The sequence below is a fragment of the Rutidosis leptorrhynchoides genome, chromosome 10, assembly GCF_046630445.1.
Source record: "Rutidosis leptorrhynchoides isolate AG116_Rl617_1_P2 chromosome 10, CSIRO_AGI_Rlap_v1, whole genome shotgun sequence".
NCBI lineage: Eukaryota > Viridiplantae > Streptophyta > Magnoliopsida > Asterales > Asteraceae > Rutidosis > Rutidosis leptorrhynchoides.
Window position 1 is genome coordinate 304,903,673 of NC_092342.1, and position 26,721 is coordinate 304,930,393.

Sequence of the window (26,721 nt, forward strand, 5' to 3'; positions counted from 1 at the left end):
GTTATGTTAACATGATAACATGGTGTATGAATATATCTTAACATCATATATATATTTTAAAATACTATTACAACGATAATCGTTACATATATATATTGTTTCGAAATCCTTATGTTAGTAGTCTCATCTTACTTGTATAGTTCATTGTTAATACACTCAATGATATACTTAATTATCATTTTATCATGTTAAATATAGTATATCAATATATTAATACAATACATATGTATTTAGTAAGACGTTGTTATAACGATAATCGTTATGTATATCGTTTTGAGCTTCATAATTCAATATTCTCATTTTTTTATGTATATAACACATTGTTAATATACTTAGTGAGATACTTACTTATCATAATCTCATGTTAACCATATATATGTCCATATATCATCATGTCGTTTTTACAAGTTTTAACGTTCGTGAATCACCGGTCAACTTGGGTGGTCAATTGTCTACATGAAACTCATTTCAAATAATCAAGTATTAACAAGTTTGATTGCTTAACATGTTGGAAACATTTAATCATGCAAATATAGTTTTCATTTAATATATAATCATGGAATAATCATGGAAAAGTTTGGGTCACTACAATTCAGACTCTTGAAGACATGCTTAGAGCATGTGTGATCGATTTCGGAAATGGATAGGATAAATATTTACCATTGGCAGAATTCTCGTATAACAATAGTTATCATACGAGTATTAATGCTGCACCATTTGAAGCACTTTATGGAAGAAAGTGTAGATCCCCTATCTGTTGGAACGAAGTAGGTGACAGACAACTGACTGGTCCTGAGATCATACAGGAGACTACTGAAAAGATTGTGAAAATCAAGGAGAGATTGAGAACCGCTCAAAGTAGACAAAAGAGCTACGCTGATGTTCGAAGAAAGCCATTGGAATTTCAGGTTGGCGACATGGTTATGTTAAAGGTGTCACCTTGGAAAGGTGTGATACGCTTTGGCAAGAGGGGTAAACTTAACCCAAGGTACGTAGGGCCATTTAAAATCATCGAACGCATTGGACCAGTGGCCTATTGACTTGAGTTACCTCAACAACTTGCCGGGGTACATAACACCTTTCATGTTTCAAACTTGAAGAAATTCCTTGCAAAAGAAGACCTCACTATTCCGCTCGAAGAAGTCCAAATTCATGAAAAGTTACATTTTATCGAAGAACCCATCGAAATTATGGACCGGGAAGTCAAGCAACTCAAGCAAAGCAACATACCGATTGTTAGAGTCCGTTGGAACGCTCAGAGAGGACCCGAGTTCACTTGGGAATGAGAAGATCAGATGAAGTAGAAGTACCCACATCTGTTTACTGATATCATAAGTTGAATAGGTACTAATCTAAATTTCGAGACGAAATTTCTTTAACGGGTAGGTACTGTGACGACCCGGATTTTTCTGCCTACTTGATTATACTATTTACATGATTTAATAATTCTGACTTGATAAGCAATTAATTTTAATAAGTCTTGAACCTCCGGAAAGAGTTTTATATAAGCATTTGGCCACCCTTTTATTCCTACGATTCACGAACGTCATAACTTGTATTAATTATATATATGTATATATTTAATTTAAAAAAATGATAATAAAATATCTCATTAAGTATATTAATAAGGTATTATATATACATTTTCATACTACTAATTTAGAGAGTTTTCGAACAATATATATGTTACTATTTAAACGACGTAATTAACTTATGTTAAAATGTATTTACATACAATGTATTATGAGTATAAATACATCCTTAAAAGTATTAAATACACTTAATAATATACAAAAATATATAAAGGATAGCTATACACTTATTTCCGTTCATTTTTCTCAAGAATCCTACTCGTATTCATACAGTATATATACACGTATTATACGAAGCTTCTAGAAGTATTTACTATTGATATGTACTAATAAAAATCTATATTAGTGGAGTATTATGTCATGCATGACATCATCAATCTTATTATGTCATACATGACATCATCAATTTAACTTATACTAGATATTAGTCAAAAAAAGACAACATAAAGTATTTACTATTCGTATATACCAATAGTAATTTGCATGATTGATGTATTATGTCATGCATGACATCATCAATCTTATTATGTCATTCATGACCTCATGGTATTTAACTTATCCTAGATATTTGTCATAAAACAATAAAATACAACTAGTATATAAAGACCTTGCATGGTATTTTTTTTACACACATTTACATCCATTCTACTTTCATTTCTCTTCCAAGTATTCTCTTATTCGTTCTCTCTAAAAACACTCTCTAATATCCTCTCTTCAAGTTATAATAAGTCTTCATTATCTACAACAAAAACTAGTTACAAAAACAATCCATAAATACCATAGAAGTAGTAATCAAGAACACCTCCTTTGATTTAAGTTTTGCTTCCAAGTTTGGTTATCTTTAAGCACCCTTTCAAGGAGTCTTTCAAGCTCTAGATATCCTCTTCATATTCAGCTACTTCCCTTTTATTAAATCAAGGTATTAGCCTTACCAAAACTCTTATTCAATTCATATGATTATAGCTATCTATATAAAAGATCATAGTTAATAACAACTAGAACATAGTTTGGATGATTCAAAACTTGTTTGAAAACTAATCTAATCTAACTCTAACAACACTTATTTATATATATCATGATGTTATATTAAACTATTATAAGAACTTATAACTTGTACATATGAAGAACACCTTAAAAACTTAACATACATCAACTAGTCTCCATTCGGTAAAAGCGGACTATTTTGGGTTGGGAATTAAAAACCTATCTTAGACTTTGAGTTCGAAGCTAAGACTTTAAAAATATGTTAATATATGTAAATAAGACTTTAAGTAAATTTTTCATGATTTTAGACAAAGTGGAAGTACTTTATCAAAAATCATATATTGGGTGGATGCCGGGATTCTTCCAAATCTGTCCACCGGCACAAAAAGAGGGCAAAACTATAAAAATTAATATATGGGCTTAACTTTTCGAATTGGTTTTGAAAAATTAACTTCTAAAGGAATCTATAGCAATTTGATTCACTTATACGGAGTTGTAATGAATTTTTGGCTAGCAAAACAAAATCTGCTAAAATTAACGTTGTATGGACGAAATTTATCTTATAAAAACTATATTAACCATATTCTTGCTAACTTTTCCTATATCCTATATATATTTGGACATGTTATCATTAGTATAACAAAATATTATAATCTTGGTTAATTTTGAGATTGTATATATATGATAATCTTGGTACGTTCCATGACAATACGTGCACAATACGTTTTGATAAATTCTAAGTCAACAAGTCTCTGGATTGATGCAAGACAATACGTACACAATACTCTGATGTTATGCGAGGTGTATATGAAATAGTTATATTTTTATTGTGAAATACTATTAAATACGATACAATTTTACACAAGTTATTTATTTATTTATAGAGTGAATATACCTAAACCTTGCTACAACACTTATAGGCAGTGTACCTAATCGTAGAGTAGTGTAGTTTTTAGTAAGTCCGATTCGTTCCGCAGGGAGCTAGCCAAGTTTAACGCTATATTTATTTTAAACTATATTTGTATCAATATATATATATATAAGTAATATTATTATTATTATAAAAGGGGGGTTTTACCGTTTAATGACCGATTTGTCGATTTTATGTCTTAAATCGCAATTAAAACCTAATGTAAAATATTAAATATACAAATAACTTAATTTAAAGCGTAAAGTAAATGACGATAAATAAAAGTGCGATAAATAAAAGTACAATAATTAAAATGACGATAAATAAAATTGCGATAAATAAAAGTACGATAATTAAAATGACGATAAATAAAATTGCGATAATTAAAAGTACGATGAGATATAAAATAAAGGAATTATGCTTATTTAAACTTCCGTAATCATGATGTTTGATGTGTTGATTTTAATTTATTATCATGGGTTAATTGTCCTTTGTCTTGGATTATTCGATATGTCCATACGGTTTTGTCCATAATAGTCCATCAGTCATAAATATAAAGTGCGAGGATCTTTGTCAAATTATCCTTATACCCGAAGTTAAATATTCCAACTAATTGGGGATTCGAACTGTAACAAGGTCTTAATACTTTGTATAATGAATACACCAGGTTATCGACTGCGTGTAGTCCAAGGTTTTAATACTTTGTTAACAAGTACATCAATTACCCTTGAATGTAATCCACCCCTGTTTTAATGAGTCCAGTAACTATTAATCCATCCCCGTGTCTGGTCACATGAACAATAATTCGTATTTATAAATATCCCGCCCACCGTACCCGATTAAGCGTATGTGGTTATATATAGATACGTTAAATTGTAACCTTTATATTAAATTAACGAGGTATCATTTAGTTAAAATAAAACCCATTAATAGCCCATAGTCCAATTTCCACAAGTGTCGTTCTTTTGTCCAAACCCCAATTATGGTACAAAGCCCAATAACCCAATCTTAATATTTAGCCCAACATCACCATTACTTTGGCTTAAATAAGCATAATAATAATTTAGCTACGAGACATTAATTTAAAAAGGTTGAACATAACTTACAATGAGTATTAATAGCATAGCGTTACACGGACAGAATTTCGACTTACAAACTTAAAACATTCGCCAACATAACCTTATTATTATTAAACTTAAATTAAAATTAAAATTATATATATATATATATATATATATATATATATATATATATATATATATATATATATATATATATATATATATATATATATATATATATATTTACGTATATAGAAAAGAAAGAAAAGGGTGTGTTTAATCGATCAGAATGCGCGGCCTTTTATAGGCCCACGTTTAACTGTTGAGCTCCGCGAGTGTGGAGGTTTTCTTCATCACAGCTCCGCAAGTGCGGAGGTTCCATTTCCAGCTCACATAATTTGGATCCTAGCTTGCCGATGGTTTTTAATGTATAAATATAATATATAATTAATTTTATAGAATTAATTATATATTATATTTTATTTATGTGCATAGTTAATTTGTAATTTTAGGTCCGTTGCGTCGCACGTTGAAAGTTGGTTCATGTCTCGGTTCTGGATTTTCGAACGCCTTTTCGTACTATTTAATATCTTGTACTTTGCGTTTCACGGCTTGTACTCTTGTAATTTTTAGACGTTTCTCATCAATAATTTGAACCACTTGGATTGTACTTTGTACTTTTTAGCTTTTTGGTCATTTGCGTCTTCAATTCGTCGAATCTGTCTTTTGTCTTCACCTTTTATTATTTAAACGAATATCACTTGTAAATAGAACAATTACAACTAAAAGCTTGTCTTTCTTGAGGGATAATGCTATGAAATATATGTTCGCTTTTAGCATTATCAAATATTCCCACACTTGATCGTTGCTTGTCCTCAAGCAATATAGAACTTGAATATAACTTTACTAGAATCACTTTTTTATTCTTCACACTTTGTACATCAGTGATTTCTATACGGCGGTATGAACAATGATAGTAACGTTGTGGTTTACAGTCCCACATGACTATGAAAATTTAGATCCTTTAGGAAATTGGATCTTTATGAAAACATTTGATATTTTGAAAATTCAATCTAGCTTTTACCCTAGATAAGTTTTCCGGAATAACCCTTCACCTGTGTTTACAAATTTTTTTGTGGGTTTTGTGGGTTTCAGATTTGAAAATTTTAGCTCAAAACTTGCAGTTTTGTGTCACCCACTTGCTAACCTTGTATTGGGAAAGCAACACGTCCAGTATACTTGCTCCGTATATTACCTTTCGGTAAACTACCGTCCGGTTGTAAAGGAAAGCGTTGAACAAGCAACTGTTAAGGCAATGTCCCGTGACATGCTTTTGATTATGGTTTATATCATGTCGGATGAAATTACTATCCTTTGTAGGAGCAATAGTAAAGATCACCCTATGGTTTTTCAGTCTGGTACAAGGTCCTGTCTTCGACCATGCTATGCAACCACCGTTCTTATGGTTGACACCCGATTTGGTTCAGGTGACCTAATGAATTCCGGTGAATTCTTAGGATTTTACGTTCAATGGTAATGAACGCATTAAAAATGGGCTTTCAGAAAATAAATCGGTTTGTAAATTGATCAACATATTTTCTCGTTCAAGCTCGAGTTTAGATATCATCGAATTCCATGAGTTTGAATTCTCAATCTTTAAGGTCAATCTCAAGGATTGAGTAATATCAGTCTTAAAAGCTGATTTTTGATCTTTAAGGAGATTATCTTTTCTGGGAATCTAATTCATTAGTCTTATAAGCTAATTTGCACGGTGCCCCCCCCCCCATTGTACGAGATAGATTCTCTCATGGTTATGATAAGTCTGACCACTTGGCGAACCTGTTTTATGCTGAGGTCCGTGGATTTCCAGCTGATTTTCGAGAAAACTTTTCAAGGTTTTTCGTAGACTCGACAACTGGTCTGGACGACAACTTCCTGACCTAAATCAAGAAGCGTGTTTCTTTTTCTCGGAAGACTTTACTTCCTTTTAAATCAAGTGGCACATTTCTTTCAAATATATTATAAGAAATCGGGTAAAACTGATAAAATCGTTCAAAACAAAAGTATCTTTAATTATTTGTACAAAGATATGTTATATGTGATTTAAATAACTTGGTAAAAATTTCCCACACTTGGCTTTTATTTTCCTTTCTTTGCCTTTTTATTTTCCTCTATTCCATTTTAAATGAATTCTAACATTTTGGGTTGTTTCTCAATTTATGTCCTTTACGAGGTAACAATAATTTCGGTGTTAACATCTAGTTTTATCGTTCATAAATATGTATAAACATGATTTTGAATTCATTTATTTGAAAATTTTTAAATTTTTTTTACTAGAAGTGGGTAGTCAGTATATAAGACTAGTGTTGTTCTTTATTATCAGAGAGCACTAGATTCTAATACAACTACTGCTTTACTAGTAAAATTTAACGGCGGCTATTAAACCAAGTGTATAAGTCAAAAAAATTTAAAAACCGAAAGAATTTAATCCCTTCCCACACTTAAGATCTTGCAATGCCATCATTTGCAAGAAATCAGTAACAATTTAAATTATTGAGGGTGATTAGCGTAGAAAAATGATTAAATATTACCAAAGTTTCCAAACATATTGTTGTTTGTGTTGAATGATACATGGTGCACATCATTTGTTCATTCCGTCTGTTGTTACATCACACTTGTTTTTCATTTTGTCGTCAAGCTTTTACTGAACTTAATGCCAGTCTTTGAAAGTGCGCTGTTTTACCCTATTTTGTACATTAGATAAACTACAAACATGCATAATATTTTTATTATATTTTTTTATAAAACCGTTATTTATTAAAACAATTTAAATGAATAATTTTTTTTTTAAATTTTGTTTCCTTTTACTTTAGGTAGTTTAGGTATGTTTTCCTACTCCGTCCCTCGACAAAATTTAAAATTTGTCAGTTTTAAAGCGATTGTTTTAAAAGCAAAGATTTTTAGGTTTTTTTAATTTTTTTTTTTGGTATACTTTAGATCAATAATATTAAAAATAATGATAACAAAATTTTTGTCCCGCCATCGGGTAAAGCAATTTCGGTTCAACGACCTAGTTTTCAACTCACGACGAATTTTATAAATCAATTTTTAACTTGATGAAGTAAAGTACATTTTTTTTTTAAATTCACACCAAACTTAAATTTAAAATGCATAAAATTAAAAATTCATATTATTAATATTTTTATACATTAATTTTACAAACTTATATTGAAAATATTAAATTTTAAAATATTTAAAAACTTAAATATATTGATTTTAAAAATTTACAATAATAATTTATTATTAATTTAAAACAAGGTAAAAATAAAATTAAAAATCATTTTGGTCTTTTATCCCACTTTAATCAATCAAATATTATCAAAAATATACGCCTCTCTTTTGGATAAAGTAATTTCGGCTATATTACCTAGTTTTACTCGTGACGAATTTCTGAAATATTTTGAATTGATTGATTAAAGATATTTATACCATAAGAATAAACGGTAAATTTCGCAGTGATGTAATAAATTTTTGTATGATATCAATAATTTAGATTTCGCATACCTAATTTTATTGAATATCAATTTAATACTTTATAGCGAACGATTCAGCGTTTATTATCAAAAGGTTAAAAGCAATAAAATAAAATAAAAACTGTACATACTTACCTATGAGAAAGAATTCTCAGAGACCTGCTTTAGCCGACTCATAGGAGAGTCGTGTGATTTGGTTTTCCATAGCTACATAAGCGTAACCTCGATTCTTTAATAACTTTTCTTCTAAACATATGAACGGTCCTTCTCTGTACAAAGTAACAAATTCGGTATTTGAATATGTTTGATTGTTCGAACATTTACCTTCGTGTGACCATTTTCCGCATTTATGACATCTTTCAAAATGTCGTGCTCTTCTTTTTGTTGCGGATTTTGATTTTCCTTTACCAAAATATATCTTATGATGATTCTTCCTGAGTTCTTTCCTCACTTCGTCCATTTTGCCTCTTATTAATGATACCAGTTCACTCAGAAAGATGTTATTATTAAGTTTAGTAATCATAGCGTGTAGTAGTAGACAATGGTTCAGATCAAAGGAATTCTTCATCTCGTAAAACTTAAAAGAAATAAAAATTCAGAATGGAGGGAGAAGACTAGTTCTTTAGGGTCTGCTAGGGAAAGACCATTTGGATTCCATTTTCGAGAACTACACAAAAACTGAAAATCTAACTCTAACAGAAATATATATTATCCTTAAAAGATTCGAATCTCCCCACACTTAGTTAGCTGTGGTGTCGAAATTGTGATTAACTTCGCTTTCAATTGGACTAGCAACAACTTGTATATCTCTGACTTTTGCTTCAAGCCAATTGTTGATTTCCTCTGTAACTTTCACAAATTCAACTAACATTGCCTTTTCTTTAGGCGACAAATTGGATACTAATCGGTTACATAACTTAAAGTTCCCCTTAATCCTATGAAATGCCCCGTTCATATTAATTATAAACGTTTCATATTAATTGGTTTCTTTGCGAGGTTTTGACCTCTATATGAGACGTTTTTCAAATCTTGCATTCATTTTTAAAAACAACCATAACCTTTATTATTGAATAAAGGTCTTAATGACATAATTTAGATTGTCTATCAAAGACAATCTCCTCAAATAAATAAGTTTTTACACAACCCATTACAATATGATAAAATATATTACAACAAATACTCTGAATGCAAGTTTAAACAATATAAACAATTATGCCGACTCCAAATCTTGACCTTGGGTTGGCATACGACAGCGGAAGCATTTTTAATATTCACCTGAGAATAAACATGCTTAAAACGTCAACAAAAATGTTGGTGAGTCATAGGTTTAATTTCTATATAATAATCATAATATTTAATAAGCCATAAGATTTCATTTAGTTAAATGCGCAGGATCATTACAACTGCAAAAAAAAAATCATTCATACGATGAGTCGCCTGGTAACCGACCTTAACATAGAGCGCTTAAGATATCTGGCATCATACATTACACTATTCAAATGTATGACAAGGACCCTTCGAAGTACTAAAGCATTTCCACTATTCGAAAATGGGGGTGGTTGGTGCCCGTAGATCTACCTTTAGGATTCACGTCAATTAGTGTTTTTCACTAATTCTTAGGTTACCAAGCATAATAATAATAAGTACAGATATCCGGTATAACAAAACAATCGTAGAATGTAGTTCCATGAACTTGTGCTTATTTTGTAAAATATTTATAAATTTTACATGTATTCTCATCTATAAATAATTTAGATAGTAAAAATGGGACTATAACTCACTTGTGATGATTTCTGAATAGATGGTGGTAAGACTTGGCCTTTGACAAATTCACGAACCTAATAATAATATTCTTGTGTCAAGATATATATATATATATAATTAATATTCCATACTTATGATACTTGTGATAATTTTAATTGTCCATTATTAGTAGTCCAACGTTCGTAGTCCAATAGTCCAATAGTCCAATAGTCCAACAGTATATATATATATATATATATATATATATATATATATATATATATATATATATATATATATATAAATGCATATATTGTGTTAGAATTCACTAACACTATAATATATTGTCTTAATATAATAAGACACAAAATATGTATATTGTCTGAAGCAATCCGCGACCCATTGTATACATGTCTCAGGCTCGATCACAACTTAAAGTATATAATATTTTGGAATCCACTTCGACCCACAGCTAACTCGAAATTACTGCCAATGGTGTCTTATAGTTCGTTCCAATAATATATATAGAAGAAATCAAAATGATATATCAAAACGCTGTATACGGATCCACGGTGATCAAGTCATATATATATATATATATATATATATATATATATATATATATATATATATATATATATATATATATATATATATGGTGCCTTACGATCTTTATTAAGACTATAATATATTGTCGTAGAACTTAATCACGACTATTATAAATTGTATTTCCATAAGTTCGGGAACAAGACATGTATAAATACATGTAGGATACAAGGTAAGTTAGCTAGGATAAGGTTAACATCCATTTTTATGAATCTTGTCCGTAGCTAAAAATTAAGAAAAATATCCAATTTTGTTTTACCCATAATTTCTTCGTTACAAATCTGTTTTGAGTGATTCGAGTTGCCATGGTTTCGTGTCGAACTCTAAATTATTAATCTTAACAGAAAAAGTATAGGTTTATAGTCGAAAGTACAGCTTAGGTGTCAAATAAGAGAAGATAGTCATATCTGTCGTAAAAACGACATCCTGATGACCCTTTTGAAAAACATACTTTCACTTAGAGTTTAACCATGGATTTTGGATATATTTCATATCCATATAAAATAATATTTTTCACCAAAGGAAATCTTTTAATTTAAAGTTTAAGATAGGTTTTTAAAATTAAACCCAAAACAGCCCCCGTTCGACTAAGACGGCGTATATTCGATTTTAAGGTGTTCTTCGTGTTTACAAGTTTTATATCCTTATGTTAGCTTGAAATACTGTCATAATACATGTGTTGAAGTATTTTAAAAGTCAAGTTAGAAGGATTAAGTTTGTTTGCGAACAAGTTTAGAATCAACTAAACTATGTTCTAGTTGTTGTACGTTATAAACTCATAATAAGATAGCTATATGAATATGAATCGAATAAGATTATGAATAAGGTGACTACCTTAAATCAATTGAACAAAGTTGCTGAGATAGAAGTGATGTTCTTGGTCTTGGAAGAGTTGTTGGCTTGGTTTAAAAGGATTGGAAGTAATCTTCTTGATTTTGATGGTGTTCTTGAAGTGTTCTTGGAAAGGTTTCTTATAAAGATTTAAGCTTGATTCTTGGAATGGTTTATGAAATATATGATGAAAGGTTACTGAATTGGAAGTGTTCTTTGAGTAGTGTGTGTTTTGAGATAAATGGAATGAAGATTAAAATGAAGTGAGGTGTTTATATATACACATACATACATACGTATAGATATAGATATAGATATGTGATGTGTATGTTTTTGTTTCTTGCATTTTAGTCATACAAGAGGTTAAATGCTTTATCCCCACATGTTTGCTACTGATTGAGGGTGGCTAAGGAGGGTATTTTTGGTATTTCTTATTGGTATATACTCATAGTAATTAAGTATAGAAGCTGGGTATGATACGGGTATAAATACCGAATGAATACGAATAGAATTCTTGATGGAATTGAATGAGAATATAAGTATAGCTATCTTTGTTGAGTATAGGTATGTTAGTATATATGTTTAAGTCCTTCATAAGTGTATTAATACATATTAATACAATACATATACATATATTTTAATTTAGAAGTTACTACAACGTTAATCGTTATATATATGTATATAGTCTTGAAGTCTTTAAGTTAGTAGTTTCATTTTTTATATATAACTCTTTGTTAATATATTTAATGAGATACTTAAATATCATTTTAACATGTCATAAATATATATATCCAAATATATATTCTATTTAATGATTATCACAAATTATGACGTTCGTGAATCGTCATACAGACTGGGTGGTCAAACACTTGCATAAAATCCATTCCAAATATATATATCTTGACAAGTTTGATTGCTTAACATGTTGGAAACATTTAACTATGTAAATATTAATCTTATATATAGCGGAAAAATCCGGGTCGTTACATCCTAGCATCTTGAATCCGTTTGTAACGACCCAAACCAACACCCGACAAAACCTTGTGAAAATACGAAATAAAAAAAAAAATTCTGTTGCAGACCATCGGCGCGCCACGCCATATGGCCCGCGCGCCGCGCCATATCTGGCTGTCCCCGAGACTTTTTAATCGCGAAAAGATTGACTAGTTCCCGGCACTTTTAGACAAAACGCTTTTTACCATACTACCAAATATGTAAAACTAACATGTCTCAAACATAAAATTTAAGTTTTACAAGCGGGGCCCACATCGGCCGTTTTACGAGTTTAATACAAATGTACGAGTTTCGACCACCAAAAGTTTAAGTTCCAAACTACACAATGAGCATGGCGTTTGGGATTAAACTACCCAACTATCGGTCAAACTCCAAGAGCTACTAAAGCCAAAAACGTCCCCTAGCATCAAGCGGGATCTCTAGTCCAAAACGATGCCCTTACCCTTGTCCAAAACCGAACCTATAAAATGGTAAACAACGAGAGGGTAAGCAAAGCTTAGTGAATGCAATAATTATACGAATACATATATAATTATACCTACTTGCATACACTTACACAACCCCAAACATGCTAGCAAACAACATTAGCTTATCGTCGCAATATCAAGCTATAAATCTCCAATACCACAAGCTAGCATAACAACCGCATATAAATATAACTCGAATAATATAATATGCTTACAACACAAATAACCATGGTTAACCAATAGTACAAGGGAACGGCGCTCGCGAAAACGCCATCGGTGTTCACAACATCCGTTAGGGCACTTAACACCTCGCACCACTAACCCCTAGGGTGGCACCTTAACACCTCGGCACTTCACCCCGAGTGGCATCTTAACACCTCGATGCTTCACTCGTTATTTTACGGAGTGGTGTCTTAACACCTCGACACTACACTCCTAGGTGGCATCTTAACACCTCGATGCTACACCCGAGTGGCATCTTAACACCTCGATGCTACACTCTTCACGTGAAACGTGGTGTCTTAACACCTCGACACTACACCTTTCACGCTACAACAAATAGATACATTATATACATACGCATATAATTATTCCACTCATCTCGAAGTCTTCGTGTAAGATAACCGCACTTGCAACGTCAATGTAACGTACCTATTCCATTTTAGCACATAATCAATTCACAACTCAAGTCGGTCAAGCAACTCACTTAACAATCTAGAGTCTTTTGACCCTAAGTGCAATCCCGACCCATTTTGCACCTTTAACCCTAATAATGGGTTAACTTCACCAAAAACCCTAACTTTAGGCAATTAAGGTATTAACATACTTTTAACCACGAAGTTAACTCGTTTTCATACATGCAAGGCCACTTAGGTCATTAAAGACCCATTTGACCCATTTCAAGGTCAACACACCCATTTGGGTCATCCAAACCCAACTAACACCCATTCACATATCATTAAGGTTTTCTAGTACATAAACTAACCAATTTAGGTTCATAATCTAATTTAACACTTTGAAAACCCTAATTGGTCATCCTTGAGTCTTCATGAACCAAATTCACCCAAAACCCCCAAATTACTAACAAGTGGGTTTTGTGTGCATCACTAACCCAAACCCTAACCCTTAATGCAATTAAAGTAAGAATCTAGGTTTTAGGACTTACCAACACAATCACTACGTAGCTAGCGACTAGATGAACGACTTTAGAACTTGCACTAAGACCCGATTCAACCTCCTTCAAGCTCTAATGAAGCTTTCTCACTCAAGGATGCACTCTCTCACTAGAAATTGAATTTGAGAGGATAAGGTTGTTGGAAGTGGAGTGAATGAAGCTCCAAAACTGGTCCAAGGTATTAAATTCGGGCTCCAAAGTGAATTGACCAAAATGCCCTCCAATTGTCTAATTAAAAGGAAAAGAGGATTCTGTCACAGACAGATGGCGCGGCGCGCCACTAGGCCGCGCGGCGCGCAACCCTCCCAGTCCAGCTTCTTTTGCCTTTTAAAATATATACAACCAAACCCCGATCCAAGTACCGCACAATACACTTATATACACATATGTACACTACGAATACTCGGGTCTTACACCGTTTATAAAGTTTCTTCGTTGAACTGTTGAAAACGGGTTCATCTAATTTCGTATCAATAACGGGGTTCTTTGTTATCGGGTTATCATTAGGTGTTTCTTCATCTTCCCCATACGTAGGCGTTTTTATGGGTTCAATAGTTTTGGTTGGTGGAGATCTAAACTTTCGGTTTACAAAGGTAATAGATTTGTCACCATCCCTAAGTGTCATTCTACCTTCTCTTACATCAATGAACGCTTTGGTGGTTGATAAAAATGGGCGACCTAAAATTAGAGGAATATCAAGGTCTTCCTCCATATTAATAACTATGAAGTTTGCAACAAAGGTCAAACTTCCCACTTTAACAAGTAAATTATTGGCTATTCCAACCAGGTGTTTAATGGTTTGATCAAATAACTGAACACCTATTCTGGTTGGTCTTAATTTACCCATACCTAATCTTTTGTATAAGGAAAGAGGCATAACATTTGCACTTGCTCCTAAATCTGCAAGTCCATTATACATAGCACCATCATTAAGTAAGCAAGAAATGATAAATTCACCTGGGTCTCCTACTTTAGTAAGTAGAGTTGGTTTGTTAACCTTTTCCAAGTGATCTTTTCTTGGTTCTTTCACTTCTACTTGAACTTCTTGTTCACATTTTTCTTCATTTCTTGGAATGGGAGGTTTGTATAGGAATTCTTCTTCATCACTCCAATTTGAAGCTTCTCCGTCTTCCAATTTTTGTTTTTCATATGTTGTTGATAACATATTTATTTCATTCTGAGGGTTTTCTTGGGTGGTGAAATTATGATTGACTTCATTGTCAACTTCCATTGGATAATGTATGTAATGTTTAACTCTGTGACCATTAACTTTAAATTCAATCCTATTTGAATTTATTAACTCTATTGTTCCGTATGGGAAAAATCTTTTGACTATGAATGGTCCAGACCATCTTGATTTCAATTTTTCAGGAAATAGCTTGAATCGTGAATTGGAAAGAAGGACTCTGTCTCCTTCCTTAAATTCTTTTGAACTTCTGATTCTTTTATCATGCCATTTCTTCGTTCTTTCCTTATAGATTAACGAATTTTCGTATGCTTCATGTCTTAATTCTTCTAATTCGTTTAATTGATTTAACCGTAGACGTCCGGCTTCATGTAAATCAAGATTATATGTCTTCAAAGCCCAAAATGCTTTATGCTCAATTTCTACTGGAAGGTGACATGCTTTTCCGTAAACGAGTTTAAAAGGTGTGGTACCAATTGGAGTTTTGTAGGCTGTTCTAAAAGCCCAGAGTGCATCCTCTAATTTCATGGACCTTTCCTTCGGATTCGATCCTACGATTTTCTCTAGAATACGTTTTAAAGCTCGGTTAGTATTTTCAACTTGTTCGCTTGTTTGTGGATGATAAGCGGTTGAGATTTTATGAGTTACTCCATATCTTTTTAGAACTTTCTCAAGTTGATTATTACAAAAATGAGTACCCCGATCACTTATTAAAGCTTTCGGTGTTCCGAACCTAGCAAAAAGACATTTTAAGAAGTTGACTACAACTCGTGCATCGTTAGTTGGGAGAGCTTGTGCTTCCACCCATTTAGATACATAATCAATAGCAACGAGAATGTAGAAATTATTATGAGATTTTGGAAATGGACCCATAAAGTCAATACCCCAAACGTCAAATACTTCACATACTTGAATGACATTTTGTGGCATTTCATCACGTTGACTTATTTTTTCGGCCCTTTGACAAGCGTCACAGGATTTACAAAGAAGGTGTGCGTCTTTGAAAATTGTAGGCCAATAGAATCCAGCGTCGTAAACTTTTCTTGCTGTGAGTTGAGGCCCATAATGCCCTCCTGTTGGTCCTGTGTGACAATGGTTTAAGATTTGACTAGCTTCATCTCCGAATACACATCGGCGTATTATTCCATCGGGACAACTTTTAAACAAATGTGGATCTTCCTAAAAATAGTGTTTTATATCACTAAAGAATTTCTTTCGTTTTTGGTACGACAACCCTTTTTCAAGGAATCCACATACTAAGTAGTTTGCATAGTCTGCAAACCATGGAATTTCATTATAATCGATTCTCAATAGATATTCATCAGGAAAGTTATCTTGTATAGCCGATTTATTAAGAACTTCTAATTAGGGATTTTCAAGACGAGAAAGATGATCAGCGGCGAGATTTTCTGCTCCCTTTTTGTCTCGAATTTCAATATCGAATTCTTGTAAGAGTAAGATCCAACAGATTAATCGTGGTTTGGCATCTTGTTTTGAAAATAGGTATCTAAGAGCAGAATGGTCGGTATAGACCACCGTTTTAGCTAGAACGAGATATGAACGAAATTTGTCAAAAGCAAAGACAATAGCAAGGAGTTCTTTTTCAGTAGTTGTGTAATTCGTTTATGCTCCTTGTAACGTCTTACTAGCGTAATAAATAGGTTGAAATCGTTTTTCAATCCTTTATCCTAAAACGGCTCCCATTGCAAAATCACTTGCATCGCACATGAGTTCAAATGGTAGATTCCAATTTGGAGTTATCATGATCGGCGCATTAGTGAGTTTTTCTTTAAGAATATTAAAAGATTTGATGCATTCATCCGAAAAGATGAATGGAGCATCCTTTTCTAGGAGTTTATTCATAGGAGTGGCAATTTTAGAAAAATCTTTTATGAAACGTCGGTGAAAACCGGCATGTCCTAGAAAACTCCTAACTCCTCTAACATTGGTGGGATGTGAAAGTTTAGCAATTACATCTACTTTAGCTCTATCCACTTCAATTCCTTCCTTTGAAATTTTATGACCAAGAACGATACTTTCTTTAACCATGAAATGACATTTTTCCCAATTAAGTACTAGATTTAATTGCTCGCATCTAACAAGCATTCGTTCAAGATTAACTAGACATGTTTCAAAAGTATCACCCAAGACTGAAAAGTCATCCATGAAAATTTCCATGCATTCTTCTATCATGTCGTGAAAAATCGCCATCATGCACCTTTGAAAGGTTGCAGGGGCGTTGCAAAGTCCAAATGGCATGCGTTTGTAAGCAAAAGTACCATAAGGGAAAGTGAACGTGAACGTGGTTTTCTCTTGGTCCTCGGGTGCGATTGGAATTTGAAAGTATCTGGAAAAATCGTCAAGAAAACAATAGTAACTGTTTCCAGCTAACCTTTCCAACATTTGATCAACGAAAGGTAAGGGAAAGTGATCTTTTCTGGTGGCGTCATTTAATTTTCTATAATCAATACAAACACGCCATCCTGTTACAGTCCTGGTAGGAATAAGCTCATTTTTTTCATTTGTGATGACAGTCATGCCACCCTTCTTAGGTACGCATTGAACTGGGCTTACCCATGGACTATCAGAGATTGGATAAATTAAACCTGCATCGAGCAGTTTAATAATTTCTTTCTTAACAACATCTTGCATATTTGGATTTAGTCTTCGTTGGCGTTGCACATACGTTTTATGACCTTCTTCCATAAGGATTTTATGTGTGCAATACGAAGGACTTATACCTTTAATGTCATGAATCTTCTATGTAATAGCTAGTTTATGAGCTTTTGGCACAGAAATGAGTTGAGATTTTTCATTTTCCGTAAGAGAAGACGATATTATTACAGGTAATTCAGATTCACCATATAAATAAGCGTATTCCAAATGGTTTGGAAGTGGCTTTAACTCTAATGTCGGTAGTTCTTCTATCGATGATTTGTATCGATATCTGTCTTCCTCTTTTAGCATTTGAATTTCTTCTGTTGTTGGTTCGTATTCATTAGCCATGAGTGCGGCTAACATTTCAGCTTCATCAATTAGTTCAGTTCCTTCTCCTAAGGAACATTCTCCTGTTCCTTGTAATTCTGGAAATTCTTCTAACAATTCTGCATGTGAATCTATAGTTTGAATATAATAACATGTATCATCTGCAGATTGCGGTTGTTGCATGGCTCTATCAACAGAAAAGGTAACACTCTCGTCCTTTATACTTAGGATCAGTTTCTTACCGAACACGTCAATTATTGCTTTAGCCGTGTTTAAGAATGGTCTTCCTAATATGAGAGGAACTCGAGAATCTTCTTCCATGTCCAGAATAACAAAATCTACTAGAAATACTAATGTACCAACTTTAACTATCATATTCTCCATTATCCCTCTAGGATTTTTTACTAATCGATCGGCTAGTTGTATGCTTATTCGTGTTGGTTTCAATTCTCCAAGGTCTAGTTTAGCGTATAGTGAATATGACATTAAATTTATACTAGCACCTAAATCTGCCAATGCTTCTATTGAACTAAGACTACCCTGAAAACATGGAATTGTGAAACTTTCTGGATCTGATAATTTTTCTGGTATCTTATTCAACAACACTGCAGAATAATTAGCATTCATAGTAACAGCCGAGAGTTCTTCCATTTTCTTTCTATTTGTGATTAGATCTTTCAGAAATTTAGCATATCTAGGCATTCCTGAAATCACATCAATGAAAGGAAGATTGACATTTATTTGTTTAAACATATCCAAGAATTTGGATTGCTCAGCTTCAAGTCTTTCTTTTCTCATTTTACTCGGGTAAGGAAGTGGTTTGTATGGTTTAACATAAGGTTTAGCCTTAACTGTGTTATCTTCATTAACCTTTTCAACTACCGATTCTGATTCCTTTTCTTGCTCAGGTTGTGGTGCCTGTGTAGTAGGAATAGCGTCATCAGAAATTATAGGCATTTCAGGTGGTTTAAGTGTAATACCACTTCTCGTGGTAATGGCTTTAGCTGTTTCATTTCGGGGGTTAGCATTTGTATCACTAGGTAGACTTCCCGGTTTTCTTTCACTTATCAACCTTGCTAGGTTGCTTACTTCTTGTTCCAAATTTTGGATAGAAGCTTGTTGATTTCTAAATGCTTGAGCATTTTGTTCATTAGTTTGTTTCTGAGATGTGAAAAATTGCGTTTGAGATTCAACTAGCTTCGACATCATGTCTTCTAAATTTGGCTTTTTATCATCGGTTTGTGGTGGTTTAATTGGAAAAATAGGTCTTTGCTGGTTGTAAGTATTGTTAGATACTTGTTGATTGCTAGGACCTTGTTGGTTATTGTATGAAACATTTCGGTTATAATTCTGATTTTGATTGTAGATTGGTCTTGGCGGTTGATAATTATTTTGATAATTATTTCCAGGCCTTTGGTTCATGTATGAAACATTCTCTCTTTGTTCCATTGTTTGTTCAATACTGAGACAATCTTTTGTCAAATGTGGTCCTCCACACTACTCACAACTAATTCGTATTGCGTGAATATCTTTAGTCATCTTTTCCATTCGTCTCTCGAAAGCATCTATCTTTGCTGAAATGGAATCAAAGTCATGGCTAGAATCGGCTCTAGCCGCTTTAGATGATCTAACGATGCCTTTTTCTTGATGCCACTCATGTGAGTGGGAAGCAGTGTTATCAATATTTTGTAAGCTTCAGTTGCGGTTTTCTTCATAATGGAACCACCAGCTGCTATGTCGATGTCTTTTCGTGTAGTAATATCGCATCCTTGATAGAATATTTGTACTATTTGATAAGTGTCTAAACCATGTTGAGGACATCCTCTCAATAACTTTCCAAATCTTGTCCACGCCTCATATAGAGTTTCATTTGGCTTTTGTGTGAACGTAACTATTTCTCCTTGGAGTCTCACGGCTTTAGATGCCAGAAAGAATTGTTTAAGAAATTTTTCAACTAAGACATCCCATGTATCAATCGCCCCTTCAGGTAACGATTCTAACCAATCTTTGGCTTCTCCCTTTAAAGTCCAGGGAAATAACATGAGATAGATCTGTTCATCCTCCACTTCTCTGATTTTGAATAGAGTACAAATCCTATTAAAAGTTCGAAGATGTTCGTTTGGATCTTCATTCGGCGTACCACTAAATTGGCATTGATTTGTTACCATGTGTAGGATTTGTCATTTGATTTCATAATCTGGCACATTAATGTCTAGTTGAGTAATTGCATGACCTTGGCCAGTGCGTTTAGCTCTCATTCGGTCTTCCATACTTAGAGGTTCCAGATTTTCCATGATTGAAATTGTTGAATCTGAATCACTAGAGGATTCTGATTTAATGGTTTCTTCCTCGACAATCTCTGGATGAGTAATTTGTGGTTCAGGAGGAATGATTAGTGGTTCAGGATTTCTGAATTGTCCCTGAATATCCTCCGGGTTCTCAATTGTGAGGTCGGGTTCAAAAAATGGATTATCGGAAATTTGAATTGGAGTACTTGGTCGACTAGATGACGATTCTAAAGAAAAATCAACGGCGACAATGTTGGTTAGATGTCTTGATCGAGTTACAGGTGATGAACGTATGAAAGGTGGTGAACGTTTTGCTCGGTGCATTCACTGAATGTCCTATTAGTTATAAAAGATAAAATTATATAAGTTATCAAATTAATAGACTTTTCTGATTTTGTCCACGTTTCGAATAGCCAATAGATGCAGCAGGTAGCCAGGACCCTTTAAATCGGAAGCCCACAACTCGCCACTAACAAATCCAACTATTACTACGAACCAGAAACTTTTGGATGTCTATCAATTTAACCACTTAAAATAATTTTTTGTCGAAGTTTTAAAGAAAATAAAGAAAATTCTATGTCCTAAAAACTAGAGCGTCGAGAAATAAGAAAGAAAAAGATTGCGTCGAAAAACGTCGAAAAATAAAAGGTCGAAAAATAATAAGAGAGTAGCGCGTCGAAACTTAAAAGTGTAAAAACTAAAAATTAAAACTTACGTCTAAAGGTATTAAAGCTTAAAAGGAATTCTATATCTAAAACGGCAATAATTTAAAAAGTACTAAAATCTTAAAACGGCGTCGCAAAATTCTAAAGCACCTAAATCTTAGTCTAAAGAAAAAGCACTTAAGGGATTTTACTGCAAAGCTTAAAAATCTAAAAATAAAAATAAACTATGGAAAATACTAAATTAAAAACTAAGTACGAACGATAAATATACAAATTACAAATTAAACTAATAAAAAGATAAAAAAAAAGTTAAAAATAAAACTTGAAGTTATAAAAATACAATTTTTATAAAAATAATATTTTTATATAGAGTATTTTATGAAAATATTAGTTTTATATATTAATAAAACTAATTAAAACTTAAAAATACAAAATACAAAATTTAATTAAAACTTAAAACTAATTATATTAAATTACTAAACCCTAATTATAATTAATAAAAATTAATTTTTTAACCCTAATTTCGTAATAAATGAGGTACCAGGTCGCAGATGTCAGACGGCTCCGCGAGTGCGGATGTCTTCTGACCAAAAACTCCGCGAGTGCGGAGGATGCAAATTCAAATGAGCTGCAGGCTCAAATTACGCAGGTTCAACGTTTAATATTTATTTTTATTTTACTTTTTTACTTTTAATTTTTTTTATATTTTTTATTTTTAGTTTTTAAAAAATATAACTTAAATAAAACTTATATTTTAACAATTACTTATTAGATTTTTATAATTCTAAAAAAAAACTTTTTAATTAAAACACCTAAATAGATATATATTTTTTTTATGTTTTTATATTTTTTTTTAATATTTAAAACTTATATTTTTACCAAAATAGATTAAAACTTAATAAAAATCTTTTTTTTATAGCGTTTCGCTTCGGCGTTGAATTTTCCCCGGCAGCGGCGCCAAAAATACTTGATGTTATGCGAGGTGTATACGAAATAGTTATATTTTTATTTTGAAATACTATTAAATACGATACAATTTTACACAAGTTATTTATTTATTTATAGAGTGGATATACCTAAACCTTGCTACAACACTTATAGGCAGTGTACCTAATCGTAGAGTAGTGTAGTTTTTAGTAAGTCCGGTTCGTTCCGCAGAGAGCTAGCCAAGTTTAACGCTATATTCATTTTAAACTATATTTGTATCAATATATATATAAGTAATATTATTATATTATTATTATAAAAGGGGGTTTTTACCATTTAATGACCGGTTTGTCGATTTTATGTCTTAAGTCGCAATTAAAAACTAATGTAAAATATTAAATATACAAATGACTTAATTTAAAGTGTAAAGTAAATGACGATAAATAAAAGTGCGATAATAAAAGTACGATAATTAAAATGACGATAAATAAAATTGCGATAAATAAAAGTACGATAATTAAAATGACGATAAATAAAATTGCGATAATTAAAAGTACGATGAGATATAAAATAAAGGAATTATGCTTATTTAAACTTTCGTAATCATGATGTTCGACGTGTTGATTTTAATTTATTACCATGGGTTAATTGTCCTTTGTCCTGGATTATTCGATATGTCCATACGGTTTTGTCCATAATAGTCCATCAGTCATAAATATAAAGTGCGAGGATCTTCGTCAAATTATCCTTATACCCGAAGTCAAATATTCCAACTAATTGGGGATTCGAACTGTAACAAGGTCTTAATACTTTGTTTAATGAATACACCAGGTTATCGACTGCGTGTAGTCCAAGGTTTTAATACTTTGTTAACAATTACATCAATTACCCTTGAATGTAATCCACCCCTGTTTTAATAAGTCCAGTAACTATTAATCCATCCCCGTGTCCGGTCAAATGAACAATAATTCGTATTTATAAATATCCCGCCCACCGTACCCGATTAAGCGTATGTGGTTATATATAGATACGTTAAATTGTAACCTTTATATTAAATTAACGAGATATCATTTAGTTAATATAAAACCCATTAATAGCCTATAGTCCAATTTCCACAAGTGTCGTTCTTTTGTCCAAACCCCAATTATGGTACAAAGCCCAATACTCAATCTTAATATTTAGCCCAACATCACGATTACTTCAGTTTAAATAAGCATAATAATAATTTAGCTACGAGACATTAATTTAAAAAGGTTGAACATAACTTACAATGAGTATTAATAGCGTAGCGTTACCCGGACAGAATTTCGACTTACAAACTTAAAACATTCGCCAACATAACCTTATTATTATTAAACTTAAATTAAAATTAAAATTAAAATTATATATATATATTTTTACGTATATAGAAAAGAAAGAAAATGGTGTGTTTAATCGATCAGAATGCGCGGCCTTTTATAGGCCCACGTTTAACTGTTGAGCTCCGCGAGTGCGGAGGTTTTCTTCGTCACAGCTCCGCGAGTGCGGAGGTTCCATTTCCAGCTCACATAATTTGGATCCTAGCTTGTCGACGGTTTTTAATATATAAATATAATATATAATTAATTTTATAGAATTAATTATATATTATATTATATTTATGTGCATAGTTAATTTGTAATTTTAGGTCCGTTGCGTCGCGCGTTGAAAGTTGGTTCATGTCTCGGTTTCGGATTTTCTAACGCCTTTTCATACTATTTAATATCTTGTACTTTGCGTTTCACGGCTTGTACTCTTGTAATTTTTAGACGTTTCTCATCAATAATTTGAACCACTTGGATTGTACTTTGTACTTTTTAGCTTTTTGGTCATTTACGTATTCAATTCGTCGAATCTGTCTTTTGTCTTCACCTTTTATTATTTAAACGAATATCACTTTTAAATAGAACAATTGCAACTAAAAGCTTGTCTTTTTTGAGGGATAATGCTATGAAATATATGTTTTTAGCATTATCATACGTCGTGGTGTAATTCTAAGATTATATATATATACCGATTATTGGACTGTTGGACTTTTCGGACTATTTTGGACTACTAACAAAGGACTACTAACAATGGACTACTAACATAAAATGTTAAAAATTATTATATAAGTATTATATGAACTTGCTATATTAATTTTGTTCATATGTATTATTATCTGAATCGTTATTATTATTATTATAGGTTTGTGAATCCAAGGACGTCGGCTATATTTTAATAAGTTAAAAACTTGTTAAAACTATACTTTTACGACAGTGAGTATATAGTCCCATTTTTAAACTCTAAAAATATTTTGGGATGAGAATACATGCATCTTTTGTTTTTCGAAATAGACACAAGTACTTAAATATATATTCTATGTTGAGTTGTACCTTTGTATATATGACTAATAGTCTGGTAACTATTTGTTACATGTGGTTAACATGTAAGCGTGAATCCTATTGATAGATCTATTGGGTTTGACAACCCCACTCGGGCTAGTTAGCACTAGTCCATAACGGGTGTTTAGTACTTCGTTTTACTACACTTGGTACGGTGTAGATATAACTATGAAAAGGGAATATGCACGGAAAACATCTATTAAGTATAGTTACTGGAAACTCAACAACATATAGAATATCTTTGCTGAAACGTTTATAACTTGAAATCTTGTGGTCTATTATTATATCTTATGCTGGCTTTAAAACCTATATCTCGCCAACCTTTGTGTTGACTGTTTAAGCATGTTTATTCTCAGGTCCTTAAGAAAGTCTTCCGCTGTTGCATTATCTGAGCAAGCTGTGCATGGTGTGACGACCCATCCTAATCCTCCTGGACGAAGTCTTCAACATTTGGTCCCATTGCGAGGTACTGACTTAAATATGCCATGAACGACTCCATGTAATATGAGCAAATGCACAGCGAAAGATTTCTTTCATACCTGAGAATAAACATGCTTAAAAGTGTCAAACAAAAGGTTGGTGAGTTCATAGGTTTATCATAACAATCATTTCAATATTTTAATAGACCACACGATTTCCGTTTATAAATATATGTACACTCGCAAGTGTATAAAAGTATTCTATAAGTTGTTGAGCGCTTCGGTAACCATACTTAACAATTATTGTGGCATATTCCCTTTATTATGAAATCTCCCTACACTGTACCAAGTATAGTAAAAACAAAGTACTATGCAACCGTTTACGATACTAGAGCGACTAGTCCGGTTGGGGTGGTCAAACCCGATAGATCTATCAATAGGATTCGCGCTTACATGTTCTTCCAACATGCAAATATTAGTTACCAAGCTATTAGGGAAGATATGCAAGGTGGTACAACTCAACGTAGAATATATTTTAAGTACTTATGTCTATTTCGTCAAAAATAAAAGCAGCGCATGTATTCTCAGCTCAAAAATATATATTACAGAAGCAATTAAAAAGGGAGCAAATGAAACTCACCATACAATATTTTGTAGTAAAAATATTCATACGACGGAACTGAACAATGCAGGGTTGGCCTCGAATTCATAAACCTATATCATTTGTATGTTCATTAATATATATATAATTGTAATCAAATAAGTTTATATATATTTTATTTATTAATTATATCATTTTTATATTAATAATATATATATGTCATATTATATATATAATAATATTAATATAGTTAAGTTTTATATTAAATATATTTTTATATAAGTAATCTTTTGTTTGCAAAATAATTGTTATAATAATACTAAAATAATAGTAACAATGGTAATATTTATAATACTTAACAAAAATATTAATGGTTATGATTTAATTAGTGATAAAAATATTGATGTTAATACTAATAGTACTTATAACAATAATAATAATGATAATAATAACAGTTTTTAAATGAAAAGTTTAGTAATAATACTAATATTAATTATAATTAGATTAATAATAATACTAATGTTTATAAGTGATACTAATACCTATATTAATTAAAATAATTATAACTTTTATTATTTTCATAATAATAATAATAATAATACTAATAATAATAATAATAATAATACTAAATGTTAATACTTAGTAATGGTAATAATACTAGTAATATCTATTTTAGTAATAATTATAGTTACTATATCATAATAATAATGATAAGTGATACTAATACTAATATTAGTGAAAATAATAATAGTTTTTATCATTTTCATAATAATAATAATAATAATAATAATAATAATAATAATATTAATAATAATAATAATAATAATAATCCTAATAATGCTTATAATAATAATAATACATATATTAGTAATAATAATAATACTACTATTTATAATACTTGTAATAATAATAATGAATGAATGAATAATAATAATAATAATAATAATAATAATAATAATAATAATAATAATAATAATAATAATAATAATAATAATAATAATAATAATAATAATAATAATAATAATAATAATAATAATAATAATAATAATAATAATAATAATAATATTAATAATAATAATAATAATAATACCTTAGAAGCTTTAAATAAAATAAAAAGAAAAACTGCCTCGGCCGGGCCTTGAACCCGCGACCTCAAGGTAACACACACATGCCACAAACCAACGGACCAAGCTTGTTTTTCTGAATTATTACTAACCGTAAAAGTATACAACCCATAATATTTGCTTCATATTATCATTATCATCTTCATCATCTTAATCGGACATCATCATCATCTTCATAGAACGTCCTCATCTCATCATAATCGTCATTA

The 26,721-nt window shown here is 31.5% G+C and overlaps 1 non-coding gene across 1 annotated transcript; it reads left to right on the forward strand.

Moving 5' to 3' along the window:
• Positions 1 to 19,889: 19,889 nt before the first annotated feature.
• LOC139874006 (small nucleolar RNA R71) lies at positions 19,890 to 19,996 on the forward strand. The gene has a single exon (XR_011767711.1). It is a non-coding gene; the product is annotated as a small nucleolar RNA R71 (small nucleolar RNA).
• The last annotated feature ends 6,725 nt before the right edge of the window (positions 19,997 to 26,721 follow it).